This window comes from Haemaphysalis longicornis, unplaced genomic scaffold (assembly GCF_048455015.1).
Source record: "Haemaphysalis longicornis isolate Haplotype H1 unplaced genomic scaffold, Haemaphysalis longicornis Haplotype H1 scaffold_10, whole genome shotgun sequence".
Classification (NCBI taxonomy): domain Eukaryota; kingdom Metazoa; phylum Arthropoda; class Arachnida; order Ixodida; family Ixodidae; genus Haemaphysalis; species Haemaphysalis longicornis.
This window is the reverse complement of record NW_027526204.1, coordinates 140,395,179-140,411,606: the sequence shown is the minus strand read 5'-3', so window position 1 is coordinate 140,411,606 and position 16,428 is coordinate 140,395,179. Positions and strand designations below refer to the sequence as shown.

General features: G+C 49.4%; 1 protein-coding gene across 1 annotated transcript in view; it reads left to right on the top strand.

The window, feature by feature from the left end:
* Nucleotides 1-7,122: 7,122 nt before the first annotated feature.
* The window catches only part of LOC144159494 (uncharacterized), a 39,576-nt gene continuing 30,270 nt past the window's right edge, over nt 7,123-16,428 (top strand). The window contains exon 1 of the mRNA XM_077691016.1: nt 7,123-7,213. The gene's annotated coding sequence lies outside the window, so the exon portion shown is untranslated. The remainder of the gene's footprint in view (nt 7,214-16,428) is intronic.

Sequence of the window (16,428 nt, the reverse complement as noted above, 5' to 3'; positions counted from 1 at the left end):
CCAGAAGTTAATTAAAGTAGTGGGTGCGGCAACGCAATCTAGAAAAGATGGGCTCGGGGCAGAAAAAATGAAAACTGCTGTGATTCCATATATCCATCGTTTATCATATGGTTTGAAGAATGTTGCCGGGCGTTTCGGGGTTAGAGTCCTTTTTTCCGCTCCGAATAAACTTGGTAAGTTGTGTAACATGGTGGAAAGAAGGTTGTCCGGTCAGAAGTCTGACAGATATTGCAATGTTAAGCATGCTTCGCCGTTTGTCCCGTGCAAGACAGGAATTGTGTACTCATTGCCATTATCATGTGACAACGTTTATATCGGCCAATCAGGCAGATGCATCAATGTTCGTCTGATGGAACACCGGAGTTCGCTCAAAAACAACCCTCATGCACATATCACTCGACATTGCGCGACCCACAAAGATAAGACCCAGGCGCAATGCTGTCCACTTTTTGAAAACACCAGTGTGTTATGGCGACACAGGCACCAATTGACACGCGAGGTAATCGAAGCTTTTTATGTAAGAAAGCACGAGGATAAGTGTATCAGCCACGCGTCGGTAGAACTTCATGAAAAGGAATTTCTGTTATTGTCAAATGCATTAACTTAGATGTTTCGCTGGTTGGTTGTTGACTATGTGCAGTGTAATCTTGTGTGTTTTTTTCGAATCGTAATCCTGTGACCTGTGTGTTTATCAAACTGCATTTTCGGGTTTGACCTGGGCACGTGTTCTTTCTTTTGGGTATATATTTGTGTTTTCGCCTAATAAAGTCAGTTGCGAGTTAGCGCCGTCGTGTGTGTCTCCTCTTCTGTGTCCCGTCTCTAGCGCTACTTACGATGAATCAAAACCAACTAGCCCAACTGTCAATTTTATTGAACCCAACGCGTTCCCATGACATCTGGAATGTGCCGTTTTCGTTTCAACTTGGCCACCGGATGCTTAACCCCCTTTTAACTATTTCATAAATTATCACTCAGCACATGGCACTATTACCGAACGTACGAAACCATTGCACTAGAAATTTGTACTAGCTGAACCCAACCTCCTTTCACATCACTTTTTTTATCACTGTCTTCCTTTCGTTTCAAACACAAGCAGCACGACTAAGGAGGGGGGGGGGGGATTGCAGCAAGTGACATTCTCACCTGAACCTGTACTATTATGAGCAATATGAAAGGAAACACAGGATCACGTGGCAAACAGCATACGCGGATGGCGGTGTGAAAAACAAAGGGGGTAAGGACGACGCTGTTGGCACTCGCGCCATGCACGCTGCGATTTTACAAAGCAGCAGCTTACGTCCTTTCGCCGATAATATGGTATCGTCCGACTGCCGATAAGACGCACTGCGAGAATGCAAACAGTTGTAAGAACAGCGTCGCTCTTTTCACTTTTGTTTCCGACGGCTGCCGCTACGTATCATTCACAGCTGGGTCTGAGGGTGTTTTCTACGCGTTCCTGTGTTCCCTTTCATATTGCTCATAATAGTGAATACGTATTACAATATAGCCATGTTTCCTTTCTCTGTATACTGAACACTTATCAATGCAAATAAACCTGTTTCTGGTACCAAAATAAAAATCAACCCGCCGCGGTGGCTCAGTGGCTGAGGCGGTGTGCTGCTGATCCCAGGGTCGCGGGTTCGACTCCGTCCTCGGTGGCTGCTTTTCGATGGAAGCGAAAAGAAAAACACCCGTGTGTCGAGATTTCTGTGCACGTGGAAGATCTCCAGGTGGTCGAAATTATTCCTCAGCCCTCCTCCACAGCGCGTGCAGCTTCTAAGCGTTAAACCCCATAATTTGGTATGTGGGACAGTGTTTCAATGCTTCAAGCGCTGGAAGCAGCCAGTTCTTTCGAACTAAAGAAAGAAAGAAAGAAAGATTGGCTGCTAGCTCTTGGGTGACAGTAGACGTGTATTGAGTGTCGATTCACAGTGCTCGTCCGGACTCCCAACGCGGGAACGAACGTCCCGGTACGCGCTGTTAGCGCGTGGTAGTCATCAGAACAGCCAGTGTCGCGAAACCGTAAAACACGTAGTTACGAAGATATATACGAAAGTCTGCAGCTACGACAGTCCCGTAAAATGGGACTTTCGTAGCTGCAGCACATGACCGAGCTCCGACAGGCGTGGTCGTGTCGGTGCTGACGCGGCGGCAGCATCACCTCCGAGGAAAAACGGAGGAACTTTCTGCACAATCTTTCAAGATCCAGATATCCATTCAAACGGCGTATTTAAAATTTTCGCATCTGTACATAACATAAATCATGCACCCCTTTGTCTAACGACGACGATGGTTTAACGCGAAGCTTTCTCGTGACGGATTCTTTGGCTGACCAATCACACTGGCTGACCAATCACCAATGAACCAGAGCTTGAAATGAGGCTAGTTGGTTTTTTACTCGGAACATTGCTGGCGCTAGGCGAGACAAGGACGACGAATTGATTCTGATTGTGGGGTTTAACGCGCCGACGCAACGCAGGCGATGAGGCGCGCCGTACTCCGGATTAATTTTGACCACCTGGGGATCTTTATCGTGCGCCGAAATCTCGTACAAGGACGACGAATTACACACAAATGAAGCGCGTTTGTGTGTAATTCGTCGTCCTTGTCTCGCCTAGCGCCAGCAATGTTGCGAGTATGTGCTACCATTTTTCTAGACTACCCGCAGCGACTCTCGGGTGTGCACTCCCTAGGCCTAACGTTTGGGTTTGGTGTGTACGGCGCGAATCGGTACTTGCTGCTTGGCGTTCGCTTCGGCCATGTCGAAATGGAGCCGTCGGATAGACGCCGGCTTCATAGAGCGAGGAGCCCAGGTTCGATTCCGCCCTCGGGAACAGCTTTTAGATGCGACTGCATCTCATTCACTCGCCTTGTCCCTCCATACGGCGTTGTTGTTGTCCGTCCACACCCCTCCCCCATTCTCCTCGCCGCGCGAGCTGCGCTCTCCGCCGCTCACCCCCTCTCCTCTCCGATAGCGAACACTCTCTCGCGAGGGGCATTGGATTGGATTCGATTGGATTTGGATTGGATTGGATTAAAGTGGATTGTGTTGGATTGTGTTGCGTCATAGCCGCGCCACGTTGCGTCATAGCCGCGGTCGTTCCAGCACCGGCGTTCCGATTTCGGGCACGTGCATTGACTTGATCTTCGCTGCAAATTGCACGGTGGTCCCGTTACTTCACCATCCACTACCCGTACACTTGAGCGACCACAAGGCCGTCATCGTTAACGTTACGTCGCGTGTTAAATAAAGAATACATCATACGCGTTCCTCCCACGTTTCACGCAATTAGAGAATCAACCCAACGGAAACACCAAGTGAACCCCCAAGATGCGTCGCATCTCCACAGGGTTCCCCTCGCGGGAAGGTTGGGTAATTTTTCTTTTACTCCACCCACGGTCATTCATCATCATCGTCAGAGAACGTCGGCTTTCCTGCAGGGCGTATTGCCGTACAACGGCATCCGTGAGGACAATAATGCTTCTCTTTAAAAGTAGAATCTGGGGTCTGACGTGCTGAAGCACCCGTGCTATGAGTCGTGCCGTATATTGGAGGGATCCAAATGAATTTTGACCACCTGGGGATCTTTCACGTGCGCGGATATCGCAATACGCGGGGCTTTTCGCTTTTCGCCTCCGCATGAAAAGCAGCGACTGCGGCCGGTATCGAACCCGCGTCCTCGGGCTTAACAGCACCACGCCTTAGCCACTGAGCCACCGCGGCGGGCCTCTGTCGTCTGCGAGCAATACACCATGCAAGCAACAGACGGCGCAATTATAATCACTGCTATTTTAACGAAAGTGGACGTTGCTCAATCAGTATATATACTTATATGGGCTTCAGTGAATACATTATTAATAATAATAAGCCTACTAGTGTCCATTGCAGGGCAAAAACCTCTATACTAATATATCCTGACGCCCGAACAAATTATTTTCTTCTTAGTAATACAGGACGAGAGAGTTGAAAACCAGCGCTCGTTGTGTCTTTTTCTTTGCCGTTGCCCTTAGTTTCTTTCGCGCTGCCAAAGAGCACCTGTCATGGCTCGGAATGTAGGATACAGAATCTGCCATCCGTGACTCAATCAACAGTTCTCCAGATTCCCACCCAAAAGACGTGGGGATTCAATTCACACTAGTAACTGTGCTGAAATTTCATTTCTGGCTGTTTAACTTCTTTTTCATTTTTCTCGCGTGCTTCGGTAACAGACAGAGAGGGTGACGAAACTTTCAGCGTTTGCCTAACCCAAGAAATACTCTCGTCTTTAGAAAGTGGATAACATCACGCAAAGTTCGGTTAAGGCTGTGAAACGTCTCAGCGATCCACCTTCGCCAGAATTTACGCACCGATGTGAGCAACACTGCAGAGAAATAACAGTAGCGCAATACGCGGCGAACCCAGCTTCTGCCGTGTCGACGTCATGCCAACGGTAGGATTGGCTCACAAACTGCAGCGGAGTCACATCGCCAGCACGCTCCGAGTCCCCGTCGAACGTGTTCACCACAACACTCCGGAATGACCAATCGCAGTGGCCTATGTGCGAACTCTGCGAATAACGACGCCAAACACATGATCTCACTAAAAGAATGCATGGAAGACGTTTTGCATTGCGCAAAATCTCAACGTAGACGCCTTTTTTTCACTCAAATCGAATGCTCGGCCACGTCATTCGCCGAATGTGCACACTAGGCCCTGCGATTGGTTATTCCGAAGCAATGTGGTGAACACGTTCTACGAGGAATTCTTAGAGTGCAAGAATTGGTCGACGTTCTCCAGGCTTGGTGCTGCGTTAGCTTTTTATGATAGGCACCTCTGTCAATGCATTAATGTGGACGGGTTGGTTACTGGAACAGTGAGACATCTTAAACAGCCAAGAAAAACAGGGGCGGAATTCTCGCTTTCGCCTGTTTTATGTCCGTTTCAAAGCATCCACTTCCAGCGAGCCATGGTTGTCTGAAAGCAGACGACCAGGTATGACGCAGCACAAGCAAGGCGGGGCGTCGGTTTCTGTGCATGTCCTTGGTCAGATATCTCGAAAGTGCAACTACGTCACGATTGAAACGGACGCGAAACGGACGCGAAACGGACATTTCTGGAACGGACGAGCTCCCCGTAAAACGGACGCGAAACGGACATTTCTGGAACGGACGAGCTCCTCGTAAAACAGTGCCGCCAAGGCCAACGGACGTGACGCAGCGCACTGTCCAATGGGCAGGAGCGTCGAAGATGAACGCCCCCGGAAAAAGCAAAATACTCCAGATTACAAAACGGCAGATCCCCCGGACCTGACGAATTACACGTGACTGCTTACGTATGTTCCGATGCTGCACGTGAGCTTCCGCAGAAGGTATAAGAGAGGAGCCTGGATAAGATTAGAGGTGTGCGCCGAGACGTCGGCGCGCCGCCGCCGACTGTTCTGGCCGCGCCGCCGCCGCCGACACTAACTGATCGGCGCGCGGCCGCCGCCGCCGCCGACGTATTGTTTCGGCGTGATCGGCGCGGCATTTACGTATATAGAATAAAAATGACTTTTAAAAATTAATCCAGCTTTGTTTGAGATTTCGTGTTTTGTTCAAATTTTTTTTCATGCCTCGGGCATTTTTCAATGTCACGTAGCAGAATAATGAAGCAACAGAAAACAAAAGCAACCCTGCTCTCCGCTCATCTGCGCATGCGTGTCGTCTCTAGCCAGAGCAACGTGGGATTGCCTAACTACTCTTTCGCGCGCAAAATGGCGCAACGAGAAGCAGCGGCCTCTGCTACGGTAGCCACGGCCTCGAAACGCCGGAATGACGGCTTGACGGTCGCGTGTACTGAGGTTGCGGATGGAATCGGCGACATATCTGCAACTTGTTGCGAGGAAGAAATTCCTGGCCCCGATGTGTTTAAGATGCCGATTGGAAGTTTTCGGATTGTTCCTTTGCATTCGAAGGGGAAGTCTAGTTTTGTTTGGAAACATTTTGGACGCCTAGCATACATCACGGGGGGGAAAGCAGAAGACAGTTGGAACGGACTACTACTGCAAGAGCTGCTTGACCAACTCCTCAAAGAAGGAAGACTCAAAGCCTTTCGAATCGCAAGTAGCGCTCCTTTGTTTCTCTAAGTAACTGAACCGTTGGCTGGCGCCTCGTAGGAATTGTGAAATTTGTGAGACTTAATACCGTGCAGTGCGCTCCTCAGCTGTTGTGCTCGCGAGACCGGCTGCCGTTTTCGCGACCGTACATCAGGACGCCCGTCTAGAGTTCAGAGTTCACATACGTTGAAATTGACGGTGAAATGCGCGCATATCACCTCGCAGGAATTAGCATAGTTTCGGGTTCGGGTGAGGGGGCCGGGGGTGGGGGGGGGAATTTCATAACGCCTACCAAGGCGCCTGCCAAACCGTTTGTTGTGAGCAGCCTAATCGTTTAGTTGTGAGAGTTTAAATAATCGCCTGTTTCCTCCGCAGCTGCAACGTGAAACGCTACGCGAGCACCGTAAGCACGTCGAACATGCAGAGACACTTGATGGATGTCCATAAACTGCAAGACGACTGCAAGAAGGCGGCGACAGTCAAAGATTATTTCCGAATGGTTCCTGTGGTTCCTGTGTGTTGGGCACGGCCTACACAACTTGGTCATCAAGGACGGATTTGGAAGCGTCCCAAGACTCCACGATTTGCTGGTCAACTGCCGTGACATTGTGAAGACTGTGCACTACCGGGTCTCCGACCTGGAGGAGCTCGCGGACTCGGAACTGAATGCTGCAGTACAGTCGTTGGTCAGTTTTCACCAACAGTTTGCAACGAGTACCCGTCTATAGCGTAAAAATTTTTCGAGGCATTTCTTTTCTTCGTAAAACACATGTGTACAGGTTTTTTTCAGGTTTAATGACATGTGCCGCTTGTGACACCACAGCTGAATGTTGTCCAAATCGCGTTGGATGTAGCGGAACGATTTTTTTAATGGCTGGCCTTTTTTTAATTTGCGGTTCCGGTTTCGGCGCCGCCGGCGCCAACAAAAATTGGCCGTGCGCCGCCGCCGATGAATACCCGGCGCCGCGCCGCCGACGCCGCCGCCGCCGACAAAAAACGACCACCACGCCGCCGCCGGTCAAAACCGACACGGCGCACACCTCTAGATAAGATACGCGCGTATATCTGTAAAGCTCTCGAGCCGGCCATTCCAGCTCCTGGTTTCGTTGGTGGAGGCTGCAGCGGAGTTTTGTCCTGAGGTGAGCTTTTCTAGCACTTTACCAGCAACAGTTAAGCGTACTCAACGTCTGTGTTTTTCTATGGCGAAGCGGTGAAGTCAAGGTGGTAATTTAGTTTCATAAACGCTTGTCTTTTTGTCTTAACGGGTGCTAGTACGGAGATTGAGGCGGCGATGTTTTGCCATGAGCCGGAATTCACTTTCCCCAGCCATTGAATGCGTAATCTACAACGTTTTTTCACCCGATCTGTTTTTGACGTCCTTCGCCTTTTCACTCGAGGGTGGGCGCTGAATTCTATATATTGTAAGGGAGATAGTCGAGTCTCAGGTAGATAGTCTAGGGGATTTATTTACAGGCGAGAGGTGAAGCGAGCGTAGATTTGCGCGTCCAGACGATGGCCGATATCACGCGCGAAAGCGTCTCCTGCGGTGCTTCTTCCGCTGACACCGGCGTGAGCGCATACCCTCACGGGTAGATTGGACTTTTCCATATGGCTGATGCCTACGGCACATACCCTGATGGTCTCATGTGTATTATTCTCGCTACAATATCCATATCTATCAATATATATATATATATATAGTCTGGAAACAAAAACTCACACAGAGCGCGAAAAAATAAGGTTAGTAGAATCAGAGACACACGAGAGGACATTAAAAATAAAAATAAAAGTTTACTGATGTTTCAGGGAGAGGACTCCCTTGGTACTCTGAAGAAAGGGAGTCCTCTCCCTGAAACGTCAGTAAACTTTTATTTTTATTTTTAATGTCCTTCTCGTGTCTCTGATTCTACTAACCTTATATATATATATATATATATATATATATATATATATATATATATATATAGGGCATCTAACGGCGATATTCTCAGCGACTAATTTATTCTGACGGAGAAAGAAAACCCGCGAAATATGAAAAATACCACGTGACGGCGCTCCGCGCGCATTGTAAAGCAGCGTCCCAAAATAAGCTGATTGAAAGCAACTGCTTCGCCTGTCACCCTCCCGAAGAGACAGCGCATCACCTTGAAAATGGCATGCATGGAAGGAGCAGCAACAGCAAGTTTTGAGGGGCGCGTGTGCAGATAAGGCATAAACTCGGTCGCGATGTTTTAAGTGCGAATGCACTTCTTACGCTACCCTGAGTCACGCTTCTGCCGCCGTCCGTCTTCAGCCGCAGGTGTTATCGCGCGCGCGCCTCCTCGCCCTTAGCAACGGCGCGGAGCGGAGGGGAGAGCGTGCGTAGCAATGGCGCCATGACGTATACGCCACGTGACGTCACGCGCTCTCGCCTCCTCTCTCCTTCCGCTCGCCGTGACGTCACGCGCTCTCGCCTCCTCTCCCCTTCGCTCGCCTGCCGTTTGCGCGCTCTCGCCTCCGTCTCCCCTTCGCTCGCCTGCCGTTTGCGCGTTCTCGCCTCCCTCTCCCCCTTCGCTCGCCTGCCGTTGAGCGTTCTCGCCTCCTCTCCCCTTTCATTCGCCTGCCATTGCGCGTTCTTGCCTCCCTCTCCCCCTTCGCTCGCCTGCCGTTGCGCGTTCTCGCCTCCTCTCCCCTTTCACTCGCCTGCCATTGCGCGCTCTCGCCTCCGTCTCCCCTTCGCTCGCCTGCCGTTTGCGCGTTCTCGCCTCCCTCTCCCCCTTCGCTCGCCTGCCGTTGCGCGTTCTCGCCTCCTCTCCCCTTTCACTCGCCTGCCATTGCGCGCTCTCGCCTCCGTCTCCCCTTCGCTCGCCTGCCGTTTGCGCGTTCTCGCCTCCCTCTCCCCCTTCGCTCGCCTGCCGTTGCGCGTTCTCGCCTCCTCTCCCCTTCGCTCGCCTGCCGTTTGCGCGCTCTCGCCTTCGTCTCCCCTTCGCTCGCCTGCCGTTTGCGCGTTCTCGCCTCCCTCTCCCCCTTCGCTCGCCTGCCGTTGCGCGTTCTCGCCTTCTCTCCCGCTTCGTTCGCCTGCCGTCGCGAGGCTGTCGCGGCCCGAACGTGATCACGCGGGGGTGTTAATGTAACTAACGGGCAAATGCCACCAAATTTCAACAAACTCCCCCTCATAGCATCACCCGTGCATTCGCACTTCCTCATACTCCCCTTCGGGGAAATGTGGGGGAATTTTTTCTTTCTTTCTTTTGTTTATTTCATTCTGGCTAACTCAGAGGCAGCCTATTTGAGTGCATTGCTTTACGATGCGCGCGGAGGCGCTGTCACGTGGTATTTTTCATATTTCGCGGGTTTTCTTTATCAGTCAGAATAAATGTGTGCGCAATTAGTTCGTCGGTGAAAATGCCGCATTTGGATGCCCCTCGTGGGTACCTACAAGTGCCTCATCGACAATTTAGTGAATAGGACGGTACTTCACGAGTTAGATAATTAATTACAAGTAATTAGCTAAGTCTCATTAACAAAAAAATGCTGCCCGCTTCTCCACAGTACTGCAAACATTATGCACTAGGTTTTCCTCGAGTTACGTCATTACTCCTTTTTAAAACCTTTTTAAAACACATCTACGTGTTTCGTGAGTCGTGACATTGGGTAAGTTTGCCAACCGTGAGTGTGAGAAATACATCTTTATGTACCATGTGGACTCCAGATTGCGCATGCGTCCTGCGCGCATGTGTAAGAATGTACGGATGATGCAATCCCAGACTAGCCTACCGCGCGACCGCGCGCTTTACACATCCGGGACGTCAGAGGAGCCCGAGAAAAGGCGGTGGGTGCCGGCTGAGCGGCGGTAATGGACGTCGCACAGACGATCGCGAGAGCTGTGTACGGGTAAATGAAAATAAGCCTCATGCCGGAAAGCAGTGCGTAAGCTCTCTTCGGCGAGTATATATAATCTAGCAAAATATATGTTCCTAACGCGAAAGAGCGCGTGACGCCTTATATTTAAAGAAAAAAAAAATGCTGGGACACTTATCAGTGATTGCGAAGGTATCAGTGTTTCGTTGCCGAACGTGTTCGTTTGTCATAACATTTTTCTTTTGCGCATTTTCCCTCTCACTGCTGCTATGACTCGCAAGGCACATATACTCACATGACGGAAAATAAAGCAGCCCGAAAGACGGGATGAGAACACCGCACCGTTCTCTCGTGCTTGTCCTTCGCGCTGTTTTGTTTTCCTAATACTCGCGCAGTCTCAATTTATGTACAACGCACTGGTTGGTTTATCACACCACTGGTCTGGGAATTTTTCGAATGGATCAGGGAAAACCAGCAAACATGGGAGAATTCGATAGAGACCCTTTTAAGAAAGTGCTTTCTGTGGCGTTCTGTGTTCGCAGGCAGTTCTTTTTAGTTTCTTTTCGGGTGATCACCCTGCATCGATTGAGAAGCGTAATCATTGAAAATGCATTTGATTGATCGATTGATTGTAGTGTTTAACGCGCCTAAGTTGCACCTGGGCTATGAGGCACGCCGTAGTGGACGGCTTCGGATTAATTTCGACCACCTGGGGATCTTAACGGGCGCCGAAATCTCAAACACACGGGCGTTTTCGCTTTTCGCCTCCATCAGAAGAAAATGCATTTTATTGGTGGGCGCTTTCGCAAAGCTATATTTAGACATGTATGATGTATATTTAACTAAAACATCAAATTTAAAGTGCGGAGGGTGACTTGACGGCGTTTTTTATTCGTACTTGTCAGCGCACAAATATCCTAAGCCGCTGAAAGCATGCGCAGTGGGGGTGTGGACGGCGCAACAACGACAAGGGACGGACATAGCCCCGACCATGAGATGCATGCTTCGCATCTAAAATACCGAACGCACGTGAGCGTGCGCCTCATAAGGAGCGCCCGGCGTCGGCCACCTCGACCTTCGAGAACAGACTGTCCATCTTTCGTGGCAGTTGCCAGTTCACGTGCGTTCGCGATGAAGTGGGGAGCACAGAGGCCGAGTTCGCGAAGCCAGTTGCCGCAGGTTCTAGCGCGTGCCGACGCGGTCCACTTTGGGAGAGACGTGAAAGGCTGCGGACAAAACGATCCGGGCCTGCCATTCCTGGAGAACTTTCAGCAGCAGGTTCGGAAATTCATGTGAGGTGCAACAGCTGGGTCTCTGACGAAGGGAAAAGAAGGGCCGCCAGCTCTACTGTTTCTTTTCCCGCCTTGCGCCGCTATAGCTTAAGCTGCGCTTTTGTTATACCCTCCTGTAAATGGAGGGGAACTCTTACATGCGAGTCAAACTAAAAAATTTCAAGATCAAAATGTTCACAGCATGAAAGCGCTTCTCCCGGGACAGGACAGCAATGAGTAATTAGACGGTCTTTCAATTGCCGCTCGTGCGCGACTTTGCCCTGTAGCTAACCTTTAAGTGAACTCAAAAGAAAGCCGCCATTATCTTTTAGCTCGCCGCTGGGTGTTATCTACTGACGCCGCCGGAAATGAGTAGCTCGAAAACAGAGTGTTTGCACAGTGCGCTTGTTTTTGCCGAAACTCGGCGTCGGAAAAAAAAAGCTGATACGCAGCAGTGGCAATCAGAAAGTAATGGCAGTCACCGGCCAAGTCAAAAAATGAAATACATTTCGGAATGCTTACGGAAGCCGTAGTCACACTAAGGCGGACAGAGTAGTTCACGTGCACATTTCCAACCGTTCGGTTAACGGGCTCTTTGCTAATGACCACTGATGTAAAACAGGAGAACGCTATTAATGCCCAAATTAACGGCGGGGTGGCGCTGTTGCATAATTTCTAGCAATATGTTAGTCATATCCGAGCCAAGTAACCAGTATATAAACGTAGAGTGACCGGAAGACCTCTTCGTTGTGAAAAAATTAAGCTAAAGCCCATTCCACGTGGTGCAAATTTCTCTGCGAATCCGCAGTTGCGGCGCCACTCGTGCGGCAAAACCATCCATTTTTCCATCTTGAAAACAGGCGCGGAAAGACGTTGACCAAGAAAATAAATACTCAGGACGACGCGCTACTAGCAACTGGCAACATTCATTAAGAAAGAGAAATATATAGGCCGACCAACTGACATAATCAAACTTTTTATAACTGTGCAGAGATCATCAATAAAAATCACCCCAGACATAAAAAATAAAACCTATAATGTGCTATCACCTCACATGTCGTCCCAGAAACGTCAGCTCTGCGTCTTGCAGGCTGACTGAAGGATGACTCACGCACAACGACCCATCCGGGCTGATATTCCAAGCTTCCACAATCTCCCTTTGTGTGCTGCCCCTGTGCCTATACCACGGAGCAAGAATATATAGGAGAGGAAACGCCCATTGCGGCCGGCGCGATCGAGCGACCAGATAATGTCACAATGATAACTACGGCGATCTACGAAGCTCAGCAGCTCCTGCGGCGAACAATTTGACAGCGGCACCTGGTTGAATGTATTATAAAGCAATAATGTTGTTTGCAGCATTCGCCACAAGGCGTGGATCGCTATGAGCTCGAGCTGCTGCGTGACGCGGCGGCGGACTGCGGGTTTATCTCGGGCGTAGCGCGCGAGCGCAGCGGCGTGCGTCATCGTCCCGCAACGTCGGTGATGCTGGCACTTTTCAGTGCACTGTCGCATAACCAATAAATTGGCCGTTGCACTCAACTCGCTTCGAGCACATCGCATGCGAGATAAAGCCGTGCGTTTACAGGTTTTACATTTTTTTGCGTTTACAGGTTTGTATTTTGGGCTTGCTGCTCGCGCAAGATTGCTTACGCATTAAAAGAAAATGACCCTTTTATTCGCTCTTACCGGCCGGTTTAAATTTGACAGAAAATTAATCGCGAAGGCGGGCTCTTCAGCCAACGGAAGCGCAGAAGAGCGCACACACTTTCTCTTCAGCCACGGAATGCTTCTGCGGCCCGGCGAAATACCGACACGATGCCGCGGCCGGGTTGGACTGGGCGATCGCGAACAGAACGCGTGCAGCCGTGGCGATGACCGCGCACTTCCTTCGCTTGCCGCCAGATGCCGAAAACTTGACGCTCGCCAACTGCTTGTGACGTTATGAGGCTGCCCCAGGAAGCTCAGTTTCCCCTCCTATTCTATTCTTGCTCTGTGGCCTATACAACACGTTTTTTTTTTTTTTTTTTTTTTCGAGAATGGGTTCGAAGTAGGTCAGGCAAACACGTCGAGAGAAAAATAGCTGCAGCTACACAAGTCACATGCAGGCTGCTTCGTAACATCATAACGTCGTCAGGTACTTGTCGTGCTTGACGAGCAATGAGTTCGACGTTGTCTTGGCGCGTCGCTGTGCTCACGTCAAGGTCATCTGGCGTTGTGAACTAACAAGGACGATTGTCCAGGACTTTTAGTTACAGTTACGGAGAGGAGACGGCCGAGCGGGGTCACCCGTGTCCCCTCTCATGTTGGCGTCTTGTATTGCTGACCACTCCTCAGCAATGCGCAAACGCTCGCCTTGCACACCTTATTGACACCCCGAGGTTGCGATTAAGACAGAAAAAATTGCTTTAAACGCGGCACCAAAGCGGCTCGGGATAAATTCGGCCAAAATCATCGTGCAGCTTGTCGATGAAATGCGATCGCTCAAAGTGTAACGTCACCGGCCAGCTCGCTGGAGGAGTTTGTTACTTTCAGTGTAGTTTTTGCCAGGTTTTACTCTTGTGTCAAAAGGGGTTTAATTATATGTTTTTTGTTTAGGACCTTTTGTCGTTTTGGTTATTTTTTTTAAATTGGTCTGTTATTGTTGTTATATATCTTTTTATCTTTCCGCTTCATCATCATAGGTTTACTTGTGTCTATTGCACTACGAAAGCCTCTCCCCGAGATCTCCAGCCACGCCTATCGAGTGCTACCTGATTCCATGTTTTCCAGCTCCTCTCGCCAACGAGTTCTCGGCCGACCCCTATTGCGTTTGCAGTCTATTGGCAGCCAGTCTGTCAAACGGATGGTCCACCTGTTGTCCCTCATTCGCATTACGGTATCCGCCCATGCCCATTTGCTCCGCTTAATTTGAACTATAGAATGTCCTCCACCCTATAGTCTGTTCCCTGCATGCGGCTATTTTCCGGTCCCTCAGCATGGCCCATAGCATTCGGCGTTCCATGGCCCGCTGTGCCGATCCAATGTTCCTCTCAAGTCGCTTGTGAGACCCCAAGTTTCCATTACTTGGAAGAACGGATTGATTATATACGAGCTTTTTAAGTGGCAGGGGAAGCTTACCAGTCAGGAGATCAGGAGTTCTTACCAAATGCAGCCCACCCCATGCTTATTCTGCGGGTAATTTCAGTTTCGTGGTTTGGATCCAGAGCTATGAGTTTCCCAAGATATGCGTATTCGGTGACTGTTTCCAAGACTTCATTGCTTACCTGGAAGTGACGTACCTTGGCGTGCTGATTCAACAGTACCTTGGATTTGTTCATATTTTTTTTAAACCTGTATGTTCCTCAAAGGTCAAGTGCGTCTCATAAACGCAAATATTTATTGATCAAGCTACCCCTGGGCTATGAGGCGCGCCTTAGTGAAGGGCTCCGCTTTAATTTTGGCCACCTGGGGAACTTTAATGTGCGCCGAAATCTCAACCCACGACCATTCTCGCTTTCTGCCTGCATCTGAAAAGCAAACACCGCGGCCGGGATCAAACCCGCGTCCTTGGGTTCAGCAGGACAATGCCTTAGCCAATAAACGCAAATATTACTTGTGGAACTGAAATGATAGACATAGTGTACTATGAAAAATCCCCTGGCGTCCTTTACTACACCATTGTGCCTTGCAATGACCGTGGAAACAATGTAATTACGTCCGCACCAAGGAATGCTGTACTAGTACTACTTTAATGTAATCATTTTTGCCATTTGCTTTTAAATTACACGCATATATAATTTGCCGTTTAGGTCATACTTGAATTAATGTGTCCTTGTGTGGTTAACACAACAGCAACAAACTTGAACTGAACGCACGTTTACTACAAAAATAGTCAATACGACCTATCGCTGTGGTAGAGCCGAGTGCGCACACAAAAAAACCTCTTCAGCCAACTGGATTTGATTTCAGTTCACAGCCTTCGTGAATTTAACTTAAAAATATAAATATCACTCGCGTAATCGCGAGAACTTCATGAAATGAATTGCTAACTTCACAGTTAAAACATACCAATACCCAACGCGTTCCCATGACATCTGGAATGTACCGTTTTCCTTTCAATTTGGCCACCGGATGATCAAACACACTTTGAACGATTTCATAAATTACCTCTCAGCACATGACACGATTACCGAACGTACAAAAAGCATTGTACTAGAAATTTACCATCCCTGGGAGCTTTGGCATTCCCAACAGTCTGGAAAATGCTGCCGTTGAAGTGGTCAAATGCAATTCAGCAAAACTCTTCTCTCAGATTGTACGTTCAAGAAGGCACCGAGGCTAAGTAAGCGTGAGGAAGCCATACTACATAGGCTGCAATTGAATGCGGCCTTCACGAGGTATTTCATTTCTAAAATTCTGCAAGCTTCCGCGCTTTGCCCTATGTGACATACGCGAAGACATTGAGCATGTGTCGTTTGCTTGTGTTGAAACTCGCGGTGCCCAGGAAGACACTCAGTACAAGCGTTTCTCAGTACATCTCCGTGTAAGCCTCGACATAGAAGCTGATATTCGGGCTGTGTTCAGTCCTTGGTCGAGTCCAAGACGAGGTGACGACGCTGAGGGCTTGCGGGAAATGGGGTAGGACGAACATTGGTGCGAGATTCTGCTTGTGGGATTGGGTACTATGTGCATCATTCCGCTTTTTTTTCGTTTTTCATTATGCTCTCATCTGGAGTAGCAAGCTGAACGCAGGGATTTGGCTGACATCGCCCTCTCCGTTAAACACGTATTTCTGCTATAGTGTAAATAAATGCTTTCTCCCAGTCATTCCGTTGTATACCCCTGTTTATATCGCTCTCTCCATATTCCTTGCATCCTCTATCACCAAGCATCCTATTCCTCTAGCTTTATTGAGTGACATGTCAAGGGATTGTATACGCAAGCCAGCTCGACTGGAGTCTACATACACATGCCAACAGTGCCCTGCCATCTATTATCGCTATAGATGGCTTGCACTGAAGTCACTGTAGCTGCCGTGTTGGCGCACCGCGTGCAAGGTGGAGGACCACGAACTTATCTGCCCCTCTTATCTTGGGCAGCGCCGAGAAGCCTGAGAGAAGTGCCCCAGAAAGGGCGGCGGTGACGTCATGTATATATAGATGGCGGCGCGCTGTTGACATGTTGCGGCTGAGCAGGCGCTGACCCTTTCTTCTTGTAGCGGAGGGAAGAATTCTCTCCCGCTTCTGATTACATGTTCTGCA